Source organism: Muscardinus avellanarius (assembly GCF_963383645.1).
Source record: "Muscardinus avellanarius genome assembly, chromosome: 9".
Taxonomy (NCBI): domain Eukaryota; kingdom Metazoa; phylum Chordata; class Mammalia; order Rodentia; family Gliridae; genus Muscardinus; species Muscardinus avellanarius.
Genome location: NC_137795.1, coordinates 60,929,183 through 60,942,210, shown reverse-complemented (window position 1 = coordinate 60,942,210; position 13,028 = coordinate 60,929,183).

The following is a 13,028-nucleotide window of genomic DNA, read 5'->3' as shown; positions in this document are numbered from 1 at the left end:
TATACTTATGGGTCAGTTTTGTCTAGGATGGAACTGGGTATGTGGGAGCAGCTGTGGTTACTGAAAAGAAAACCATCTGGTTTCAGTCCCTCAGGCAGGGAACATCAAGCTGAACTTATAGCACTGACCCAGGCCCTCCACTGGGAAAAGGGAAAGGCTATCACCATGTACACCAATGGCCAATATATCTTTTCAATGTCCCATATATATGGGGCTCTAGCCAGAAAAGAGGACTCCTCATATCTCCAGGGGAAAAAATAAAAACAAAGGTGAAATTTGGCTCTGTTAGAGGCAGTTTGGCTCCCCCAAAAGGTAGCAATTGTGCATCATAAAAGCCATCACCTCAGAGACAAGAGGCAACTCGGCAGCTGACTCAGGAACCATGGTGACAGCAGAAAGGGGCAACAAGAAACAGAGGAGTGATGAATCCTCCCTTACTGAAGACCTGTCCTCCCTGCCACCTTAGGAAGAGAGCCTGCCTCCACTGACATCTTACCATGGGGCAACAAAAACCAGTGAACTTCTCAGACCCAGGTACTACATCCCTAAACTGGACTTGATGGGAAAAGACCTGGTCTCCAATTTCCCCACTTGTGCACAGGTGAACCAAAGAGGGGGACATCAGGCCCCACTTGGTGTCTGTACCTGGGGAAATGTGCCTGATGAACACTGGGAACTGTACTTTACTGAGATTTGACCAACCATGAGCTTGTAGACACTTTTGCAGGGTGGATAGAGACATTTCCCATTCAAAATGAGACTGCCTGTTGCCATAGTTAATAAAAAGGTAGTTCAAGAGATAATTCCTAGGTTTCGCTGCTCCTCACGACAATGGTCCACCTTCAAGGATACCATCTCTCAAAATTTCGCAAAGGCATTAAATATTGATTAAAAATTACATTGTGCTTACAGGCCGTAAAGCTCAGAATGGGTAGAGTAAATAAATAGGAAAGAAAACTTGAATAAATTAGTCACTAAATCTTGCAAAAGTTGGGTCAGTCTCCTTCCTGCTGCCCTCCTTTAGGCAAGGTGCACCACATATTGAAAAGGGTTCACTCCTTATGAAATAATGTTTGGGAGACCTCCCCTGCTCCTTCCTAAGCTTCAGAAACTCAGCAGGCTGCAATAACTAGTTACATTTTCTTCAAGTCCCTACAGGCTCTACAACAGATTCAGCATGCTATCTACAGGTTGGTTAAGTTAGACACCTCCCCACGCTCTTCTGAACCAGTTCATCATTATCATCTGGGTGACTTGGTGTGGATTAAGAGGATTCTCACCCAGATATTGGCGCCTACTTGGAAAGACCCATACATGTGACCCATACATGTAATCCTCACCACCCCAATACCAGTAAAGGTAGCTGGCATCACCTCCTGGATACATCACTCACAACTCAAGAATCCAAAGAAGATGATAAACAATGGATTTTCTCCCATATCTTAAACCTGCTAAAGAAAAGATTGGGCTGGTTACCCTCATCCTTTTCCCTACCCTCTCTGGGATGCTCCTCTTCCTGGAAGGATAGGGATTTCCCCACTGCCCTCCAACCTAAAATTTGAAAATAAGATAGATGGAGGATAACAAAAACACTAATTTCTAGTAACTGTAACATTAGTATGTAACTAAAAGAGTTTATGTCCAAGCTCCAAAAGCAACCTGGTTGGCTTGCACAACAAATGGCTTCACCAAATGAGTCACTTCTGACATGATGAAACAAAGGCTAGATGGCACTCTTTGCATCCTAGTATATGTCACTCCCCGGTATATGTATAAGATGGGACTGAAGGATGGATCTATCTCTCTCATCCTGAATTTGAGACAGACATAAAAAAAGAGCTGGGGCCATTATAGTACCAACCAATTCTAGTTAGTTAGTTAGTGCTGGGATAGCTGAGTTTGCAGCTACTGGAACTTCAGCCTAACAATAGTAGATAAAAACTTCCAGGAACTCAGTGCTCAAATGGGCAGTGACCAGAACACTTAGAAAACTCCCTCTCTAGATTAAAAATGCAACTATATTCCTTAGCAGAGGTAGTATACCAGAACTGAAGAGGTCTAGATCTCTGATTCACAAAGCAAGGGGACTTTAGTATGGCCCTCTAAAAAACTTGTTGTTTCTATGCCAACCAAATGGGAGTAATTCAGAAAAGTTTAGCCTTGGTTAAAAATAATCTAAAAGAGAGAAAAAGCCAGGCTTGCTTCCACCAATTGGTATCAGTCTCTGTTCTCCTGGTCTCCATGGGCAACTACTTTAATCACAGCTCTGGCAGGCCCACTTACTCTTCTGTTTCTAGCCCTAACAGCAGAACCTTACCTAACAAACTGCTTCGTGAGATATGTATGCCAAAGAATTAATTCTGGCAAGCATCTGGGCTTAGGTGTCAATTCAATCCACTCTTCCATAATGAGTCAACAATTTGACTCATACCTGTAGAACTAGTGGGGAATGTGATCAAATGCGCCTAGGGCTTAGCTTCAGTAATGCCATGATGTTACCCTAGGTGACCCCCAAGGCACTAATGTTTATCATCCTGAAAACCAATGTTTGTCACTGGGTACCTTGCTAGTCGCACATAACTTTCTATTAGGCTTCTGTAACTCCTGCTTACTTTGTACCTGCAGGGAAACAAATAGGAACTTTATATCCTTAAAAGAATCAAAAGGTGGACAATAGAAGGGACCAACATGGGTTGCTGAACAATGCTGTTCCTGGTTTCTGTACTTTCTGAGAGCTTATGATTTTGACATATAAAAGGAGCCCTAAGAAATGGCTTGGGGCTGCACTCAGGACTAAACACCCTGCAGTGTAGTCTCTGGCCAGCTGATAAGGATTTTCTATTCAGCTTAAACTAAGTCTGTGCAGTCTTCTCTCCTGGTTACTCTATAACAAAACCATGGATCTGTCATTTAAATACTAGTGTTCAAATCCATCACACATTTTAGTATAACAGCTTCAGTCCTACTTAATAAACATGGTGTCTTTGACAAGTTCCAAAGACAAATAAATCTATTTAAGATAGAACTAAAAAAAATATGTATACTTTTATAGTCTACATATAGGACATACTCAAAACATTAACCAGTAAATAATTATTTTTAGGACAAACTTGCAATTATTCCTCAAAGTTAGTTAAGTGAAAGTTACTTTCATGTCTCTTTATCTATTTGAGATGTATAGTTTATCTATTGATGCTCTTGTGGATATTTTAAGTTTCCTCAGCCAGAAAATTTAGACTTTACACATGCATAATAGAAAATCATTTTGCAAAACAATGAGGCTTCTTTTAGACGAGAGTCTAAATGATTTACCAGCCACCCCTATCCGTTCATAACATACTTTCTGTTGTCTTTGAACATTTCTCAACTACACAATCACCAGCTCTCAATGCTTCGGAAAGTTAATATAAATTATCTTCTTCTTTTTTTCTCTTTTTAATTGCTTTAATTGCAGTGGGTTTTGGAATTGCATTTCGTTCTCACAATAAATTTAAAAAAACACTTTTGTGAGGTGTTCTTCACATCTGAAAATGTAGCTGTTTAGTAATATAATTTTCTGTATACTGAATAGCTTAAAATATATAACTTACCATTCTGCCAATTAACTTTTATTTGTCCCTAAAAAAGTACACCTATAATATTTGAGCTAGAGTATTTATCTGAGTTCTGTGCTAAAATTAAAGTATATCACTTTGAGAAGGATAACTTTTTAAACTAATGTTCATCAAATTATGGCCCATGGGCTTGAAATGGCCCATTGGTTATTTTTGCACAAAAAGTCTTAATGGATCCAGGCAGAGTGGTGCATACCTATAATCTCAGTAGTGGAGACTGAGACAGGGGAGTCACAAATTTGAGGCCAGTGCATGGTAATTTAGTCATACCCTGTTTCATGATACAAAAAGAAAAAGGGCTAGAGGTATAGTTTAGAAGCAAAATATTCCTGGGTTAAATTCCCAGTGTCACATACAACCTGGAGAAATAACCTTGATGGAACATGGACATGCCTATTAGCATTTTGTCCATGACTACTTTTGTGTCACAGAAAGAGTTGAGTTGGTACTGGGCATGGTAGCGCACACTTGTAATCCCAGCATTTGGGAGGCTGTGACCAGAGGATCACAGTTCGAGGACAGCCTCAGCTACTTAGTGAGGCCCTCTGCAATTCAGTGAGAACCAGTTTCAAAATAAGGAATATAAAATAGGGCGGGGGGTGTAGCACAGAGAATTTGATTGTCCCTGGGTTCCATCCCTAGACTTGCAAAAAGAGAGAGAGAGAGAGAGAGAGAGAGAGAGAGAGAGAGAGAGAGAGAGAGATCATTTGGCCTAAAAACTCAAAATATTTTCTCTTTGGACCTTTAGAGAAAAAGCTGCTGACCCCATATTAAATTATTAATGACAACTATCCATAAGCAATCCATTTATTAGATTCACTTGCTAAAACAAGAGAAGCAGGAATATAAAATGATCATAGCTATTTCATATGGCAGTAATGGCTTCAGTTAGAATCCTGGAGAAACCTAAGAGGCACAGCAGTAGAAGATGCAGAGAGAAAAAAGAGTTGGAATCATGAGAGTGGATCAAAAATCAACATCTGCTACTTCATCACTGTGTCAATCAGGGTCAGAAAACAAAGAGATACCGTTTTTTAAAAAAATATTCAGATTCTGGAAGATCATCAACTGCTATATGCAGGTATGGCCATGTCACTCTGAACTACCTTATAATGTGAGACTACAATGCACCAATAAAAGTATATTTAAAAAGATTAATTTAAAAATTCAGTAAGTTAAGCCGGGCGTGGTGGCGCACGCTTGTAATCCCAGCATTCGGGAGGCTGAGACCAGAGGATCGCGGTTCGGGGACAGCCTCAGCTACTTAGTGAGGCCCTCCGCAACTCAGTGAGACCCGGTTTCAAAATAAAGAATAAAAAATAGGGCAGGGGGTGTAGCTCGGAGGTCAAATGCCCCTGGGTTCCACCCCCAGACCCACAAAAAAAAAAATTCAGTAAGTGTCCATCTAAGTCCATCTAAGCCATTATTATGACTATAGCTGTTAAATGAATGATGCACTGATCACACACAGACATATTGCTTCAACACCCAGAACAGAAACAACAAAATATCCAAGGAATTATACAGTTTTCTTTTCTGCTGAATAAAATTAGATGCAAAAGGCTAATTTTAGAGAAAAATTAAAGCATAATTGTTTTGCATTTGGACCATCACATATTTTATTAGCTTACCCATATTCATAAAAAATTAAGTTAAGGAACATCTTTAGTTTTACAACATCTTAATGAGAAATCCAAGGCATTTTAAGGAGCTTTATCATAAAATTTAATAATATACAAGAGAAGAATTTTCTGATACCAACATATAAACAACAACAACTGGAATGAGGAAAGCAAGTTCAGATATGCAATCTCATTGCAAATGCCCAAACTAAAGCCCAAATATCAATTAGAATTTTATTTCTCCTTTTGAGGAAAATGTAAACATATGTTTATAAGAGATTTTTTTTAGAAGTACAATATAGAGAAGTAAATAATTCAATTTTCTATCTAACTCAGAAAAAGAAAAGGCAAACTCAAAATTTAAAAACAACAAACTAATTCTGTATGGGTTAACACTGTTTTCAAATTATTGGCAAAATACCCTAGAATAGAGACAGAAGACATAGTACAGGCCTGCACTCAGGCAAATTCAGCTAAGTGCACTATGACCCAGCAGGAAGATGAAATGGCCTCAGTAGTAGGCCAACAAAAGCTTACAATGCCAACAAAAAAAAGTTTACATCCACTTTCCACCTACAGGGATGAGGAAGGCAGAAAGTTTTACATTTTTACTTTAACCAACTAAAACCAAGTTAAATATTTAAGATGATGATTTTAAAATATGGGACAACTCACAGTGTAGAACAATTATTCCTGGTGATGGGGCTGGAAACAAATGAGATGAACCCTATGATTGCCCTAATTTTTTTTTCTTTAGATAAAGCTGGGCTTCTCCAAGATCTTTTTAGTGTAATGGGGGTAGACAGGTCGTAAGGTATGCATCTTATTAGCTTTAGTTGATACTACAAAACGAGTTTGCAAAGAGGTTGTACAATTGTATGAGAGAATCCCCCATATTTTTCATTTTAGCAATTTAGTGGATATAGCAATATCATAATATGGTTTTAATTGCATTTTCCTATGGAATCAAACCCTCAAAAATCTTTTCAAATATACATATAAATATACATACATACATACATACATACATACATACATACATATGTAGGCTATTTGGATACCTTTTTTGTGGAGGGTAGAATGTTTCTAAATCTATACATTTGTATGAATTTTCAGCCTGAGTTACTTATTCTTATACTGCAAATGTCTTCTATTCCCAAGCTTGTATCCTCACTCTTTCAATGGCATATTTTCGTTGACAAGTTTTTAATTTTAATAATGTCCAAGTTGTCAATTATGCTTATTGTTAGTAGGTTTCAGGGTCCTTTGTAAGAAACATGTACCTTTGCACATAGTAATGGTTTTTAAAATAACTAACCAGACAAATATTAGCATGGGGATAGGTTTCAAGAGCACAAAGTTGATTGAAAGAATAGTATAGAACCGTTTACTAAATGATGAAAAAAAACAGAGTGATGTGTGCATGTATGCCTCTACCATCTTATACCCCATTAAGATGTATGACTACAATGCACCAATAAAAAATAAAGGCATATGTTCTCCTGGTCTCATTTATAACATGGTTAAATACATCCAATATCAACAATACATTTTAATATTGTATAACTTTTCAAACACTTCTCATAGAGCTAAAAGTTTATTATGTGTGTAATTGGACATGGAAATTAGTAATAATTTTATTAAGTATTTTATTGCCATGTAACATAGGTTTCCAATTTCTTTACTCTCAGACTCAAATGATATTATTCCACTTTAGGATGGCCTTGCAATGCTGTGGCAACAGAAACATTCAAAATCTCAGTGACATATTTCATGCCGTTCTTCAAATCAAGGTTTTGAAAATGGGCATTAAGTCACAGTCACTACACATTAACATATAGGACAATATAAGCTTCATTTCAACTAAAAATCTGGAAATATTTGTTAGCTAGCATTACTGACTCCCACATGTATGGGACACTCATAACAGTTTACTGAGTAATAGGTTACACCGCATATTATAGGAAATACCCCCAAAACTACAATACAAATATACAAGTTGACATATGGAAATATATTCATTATCAAGTTCTTTGTAATAGAATAAAAATTAAAATTTATTGCTACATTGTGATGCATGTCTGTAAACCCAGCTCTTGGAAGGCTAAGATAGCAGGATTGCAGGTTCAAGGCCAGTGTGCAATACTCTGCTTCAAAATAAAAAATAAAAAGAGCTGGGTGTGTTCTTGATGGCAGAACATCCCTAGGTTCAATCTTTAGTATCATACTCCCTCTCTTTCTGTCTCTGTCTATCTGCCTGTCTGTCTGTTTCTCTCTCTCTCTCTCTCTCTCTCTCTCTCTCTCTCTCTCTCTCTCTCTCTCTCTCTCACACACACACACACACACATATGTTCAGAGATCATGCAAAGAAAACAAACCTTTTATAAAAGACACTAAAGAAGATAAAGTTGACTTTAAGGTGGAATTTAAATTTGCTTTATTTCAAAGATGGTTTTTTTCCCAAAAATTTAAAATGCAAAAGCTGAAGAAACATCAATAAAATTCATAGCAACTATGAAGTAGATTTGATTTTATATCATCTCAAGTGAATGCTTTAAACCAGCTTTCCTGTTTCTAGTAAATTATGTGAGCAGGGCTCTTTAAGAAATGATGTGCCATTTACTGAACTCTGTAGTCTCTCAGTTTGTGAATATCTTCCACTAAAGTTGGACAGACTACAAATGCTTTTTAAATGTTTCTTTTCTTCCTGAAGGCAGAAAGGTCAAATATCTGAGAAAATCTGTTTGAATGGACTTAGTTTTCCTCTTGTTCGAAGTGAGATTCTATACCTGTATTTCTTGGGATGCTCCTAATTCTTGGAAAAGGCATTTGAAGCTCATGACATTCATTATTACACCCTTGCAGGATGCAGCTGAATAAGTGATGAAATCACTGCAAGGATTTCTGCATGAAATAAGTAACTCCTCTATTGGCACAGTGGTAGTAACAAAGGTCTTTCCCTGCCCAAGTTGTTGATTTTGCTTCTATTTTCAAAATTAATTTAGTACAGTATTAACCAGTTGTTATCATTTAGTTTATTGTAGTTCTGAGACATTAATTCTTATTGATAGAGTTTTCAATGCAGTTTCATACTTAATTGTATAAGATGTAGCTTTAGACATCTTTGTGGATACCATCTTTCTAGTCAATATTTAAATCCATTTTTATCACATTTGTCTATGGGTTATTTCTTTTATTCCAGTAAATACCACATTTCTATTTTCTATTAGGATATTAATTTCAACATTTTAAAATGGTTATTTTTTTATAAATTTTATCCAAGAAAAGACAAAGGAAATAATGAGAAAAAATTAATACACAACATTCTTGGTTAGAGGTTAACATTTCTATTTGGATGGGATCCCTATGATGTTAACATCTATATTTCCATAAATATAAGCTAGAACAGGGAGGATAAAGACATATTTAGTGAACTATGCTGCAACTGGCCATTTCCCCATTATGGGTCTATTTTCTTACTCATTTGCATACATACAAACTCAATGTTCTTGTCAGCAATGGATGGTTAGATACTTAATTATTCAAAACAGTTTCACATTTGAGTGAAAAATTAACATGATGGCCAATTTCTAAATATAACTTTACAAAGGCCCTTGAGAAATATGATTTAAAATATTGACTTTGGATAAAACGTGATTTCAGTCAATCTTCTGTTCTCCTTGCTAATGGAGTAGAATGATCACGCAGATAATCCAGGACAGCAGGGAAAACTCTATATGGTCTAGAGTTTACTTGGGAGAACATTTTCTTTCCTGGAGTAGAATTACTTCTGTGGTTTGTGTTGGTTGAAGTTAATATTGAAATGTGCTAGTTTTTCCTTGAATAGCAGAATTATGTTGAGTGCTGAGTAAACAAGCTTGGGACTGTTTATAATAAGGAGCACCCTGGCCATAGGATTGTTAGGCTGTATGTTTTCATAATTGAGAGAAAACTATGAATGTGTGGCTGTTTTAAGTATATTATATAAAAATAATGTGAATTAATTCAATTGTTCTTAAAATTTTTAAAGTAGTTTCAAAGTTATATTAGTTGACTATTTTAATAAATTAATGAGATTTTAAACTTAACCATTAGAAAAAGAAACAAGTTTTGAAACATTTTAGTTCATATTAATGTCCATAAAACATAAGCCTTTTATATATAATGCTTCTTCCCCTTTCAAAGAGTTATTTTAAGGATGACACTAGTAATGTATTACTATATAGCATTTTTAGTATTTCAGATATTCTGAGAGTTTTATACTCCTTTAATATTTCATTAATCATAAAATTAATTTAAAAAAAGAATTACAATTCTTTATGTCTGCTTTTCTTCCCTATATCAGTTTTCACTTGCCATAGAAAATGTAGATATTACCAGAATTATTGTTCTATGGAGGAACTGGAATTGATCAATTAGAAGGAGCTGGGAGATCAAAGGTCTACGCCCTGTGCTAGAGGATAAGACACAGAAACAGATCATCTGGAATTAAGAGCTGGTGAAGAAGCTCAAAAAGGCACTAGTCCTGGTCCCTGTGGCCAGTGTGGAGCACATGGAGATGTCTGTGGAACTACTGTTTGTGAATGTCTAGGGACAAGGGCCTTTTGCGCTTTGATCTCTCAAATTAAATATGAATTTTTCTGATTAACAAATTTAACCCAAAACCATACAGGGAAGAAAATTTTAGTAAACATAGACTTAGGCAGAATTTATGGAAGTTTTGTGTGTACAACTGACAGTCCTGCTTTTAGAAATAGAACAATATAGACAGCATATAAAAAAAAACCAAGCAATCATGCAAGGCCTTTTTGTTTTTCTTATAGGATATACTGATGAACATTTCCAACTTTATCCTAATTTTTTTTTTTTTGGGGGGGACGGGTCTGGGGATGGAACCCAGAGGCATTTGACCTCCAAGCTACACCCCCTGCCCAATTTTTTATTCTTTATTTTGAAACAGGGTCTCACTGAGTTGCAGAGGGCCTAAGTAGCTGAGGCTTTCTGCGAACTGCGATCCTCCAGTCTCAGCCTCCCAAATGCTGGGGTTATAAGCGTGCACCACCACACCCGGCTCATAACCTAATTTTTTTCTCATTTTTCTTTTTTCTTTCTTTTTTTCTTTTTTGGTGGTACTGGGGTTCCTGGAAACCCTTCTACCTCCGGGATACACTACCAGATCCATTTTTGTATTTTTATTTGGAAACAGGGTCTCTTAAGCAAAGAGGCTGGCTTCAAACCTGCGTGATCCTCCTGTTTCCACCTCCCAAGCAGGATTACAAGCGTGTGCCACCATGGCTGGCATTATATCCTAATTTTTAAAATAACAATTATGGAGTTATTTATGATTTTTACAAAGCACTCACTGTGTCAATGTGTACCTCTATATGTAATTTTTGAAAATTAATGTTGATAATAATCAAAATTAATAAAAATATCCATATAAGACAAATTTTTATTTTAAACCTGACTAACAATGTAAAAAATTAATATAATTGTGAGGATAATTGGAAACATAGGCTACTGTGTATGCCAGGTAAAAATGAATAAGTTTCATTCTTCCTATTGATACAGATAGACGTGGAAAAAATGCTTAAATAATACTAAGTTCAAGATCTGTATTGTGCTGCTCTGGTAAGTTACCATATCCTGCACATTAGGTGAGTTAAATAGAGATATTAGAGAAACCTCCCCGTATCCTTTAATTTGTAATAGTCATATAATTTATATATCTATTTAAACTATGCAGTATTGCATCTGATTATTGCTTATTGAATATGTGGAGAAATTTTAGGCTCTTTTACTTAGCCATTTCTACCATGCTCAATTCAAGTAACCATTATAAAATATCAAATTTAGATGGTAGTATACATATTTCAATTATGCATTTAAGGACAAAAAAATAACATTATGGTATTTCATGGGTCCACTGGACCAGCTGCCAGATAAACTTGTAAAATTCCATTTATCACCTGTCCATTCATAAACTATATTCTAACAAGAGAATCCTGAGAGAGATTTATGTTTGATTGGCTTTTTGTTGATTTTTTTTTATTTCTATCTCTATTGGCTCATAGCAGTATCTAGCAATTTTTCATAATTTCAGTAAGCTATTCTTTTTTCTGTAGTTACCCTGGGAAATGTCTGCATTAACTTTGGAGAAGAGAGATGGAATGTTTAGTGTGTTAATATTTGAGGGAGCACCACAGAGTCCTTCCTTAAGGGTTCTGGGCTTCCTATCAATCAGTACTGGTCTCCAAACTGACTTCTGCAGTCAAAATAGTAGAAGCCAAAGATTTTCCATGGCAGGAATATCAACTTTCTACTTGACAGACCTTGACAATTTAATAGTACAAGAGAGGAAATAGGCTTGCCATATGTCCTTGTGTCAAACTCCTGGAAACATCTTAATTTATTAGTTATCAACTTAGTTCCTATAAGAAAAAACATTATTTTCTGTTATACTAAGTATGCTTCCCTTGTTTCTTACAGCTAAGTTCTGCTTCTTGGGCCCAGAATTCTATCATCCCTTTTTTATCGGTGCCCTGACATCATGGTAGCATCTCTACTACCTCTGTACTACAGAAATCAGTCATCAGTAAATTTCTCGAGGTGGTCTTCATTACCTTAATTTTAAAAAGTGTTTTCTATAAATACTTGTAAATATAAGAAGATTGGTTTTTCTTAGGTATTATATAGTAAATCCAATCTACCTTTCTCAATTTCTTAGTTGATTTTTGCAGTACTAGGGGTCAAATCCAGAGGCAATCTACCACTGGGCTACATGTCACATTTTTATGCTTTAGTTTGAAAAGGGGTTTCACTACATTGCAGAGGGCCTCCCTAAATAGCTGAGGCTGGATGTGAACCTTTTTTCTGTCTCAGCCTCCCAAGTACTGGGATTACAATCATACACAGACATGCCTGGCTGTTCAATTCCTTAATTCTTTTGCATCTTCTTTCAATACTACATAAAAATTTCACAGTTATTTCAATTTCATTTGCTATAGATTGTAATTTTGCCCAAGCTTTAAAGAGCTGTTCAAGAAAATCACTAAGTCCAGCTACAGATATTTTTGGCAACCTTTTCAATCTTATGTCATGATTGAATATCCTTACATGAACAAAATTTTTGTTTACCTTTTGTATCTCTTATTGTAACTTCTTTAAGACTCAGGATTATGTATATTCACTCAGTGCCTATTTGTTCATATGTTCTAGGTACTGTCAATTGAATGCAGAAATATTGTACTCCCAAGCTACAGCCAGCTCAATTTTATTTCTTATTTAGAAACAGAGTTTCACTAGGTTGCTAAGAACCTCACTAAATTGCTCAGGCTTGCTTTGAACCTGTGATTCTCCTGTCTCAGCCTCTCAACTACTGGTATTACATGTGTCTACCACTACACCCAGCATTCTCTGATACTTAGATAATAGCTTTACAGCCTAGATAATTCTTGTGTGGAGATACTGTATGGTGGTAGATTTCAGGAAATATTTTGGAATGTTTTACCAGATATTTACCTCAGATGAGGCTTTTTCATAATTTTTCATGAAGGATTATTTCTATCAGCCTGGGGAAAAAAGGACAACTTGGAGATATAATAATAATAGTCTTGGGATTCTAATCAATTTTTTCTATTATAATCCTGACATTGACACCAACTACCTTTGGATGCTTCAAATTTCATATCTGTTGAGGCTCTGAAATCCTATTATTATAACTTGGTCTTGACTTTAATCATAGTCTTCTGTATGACTGCAGGATATTAGACTGTGTTTAATCATAAAGATT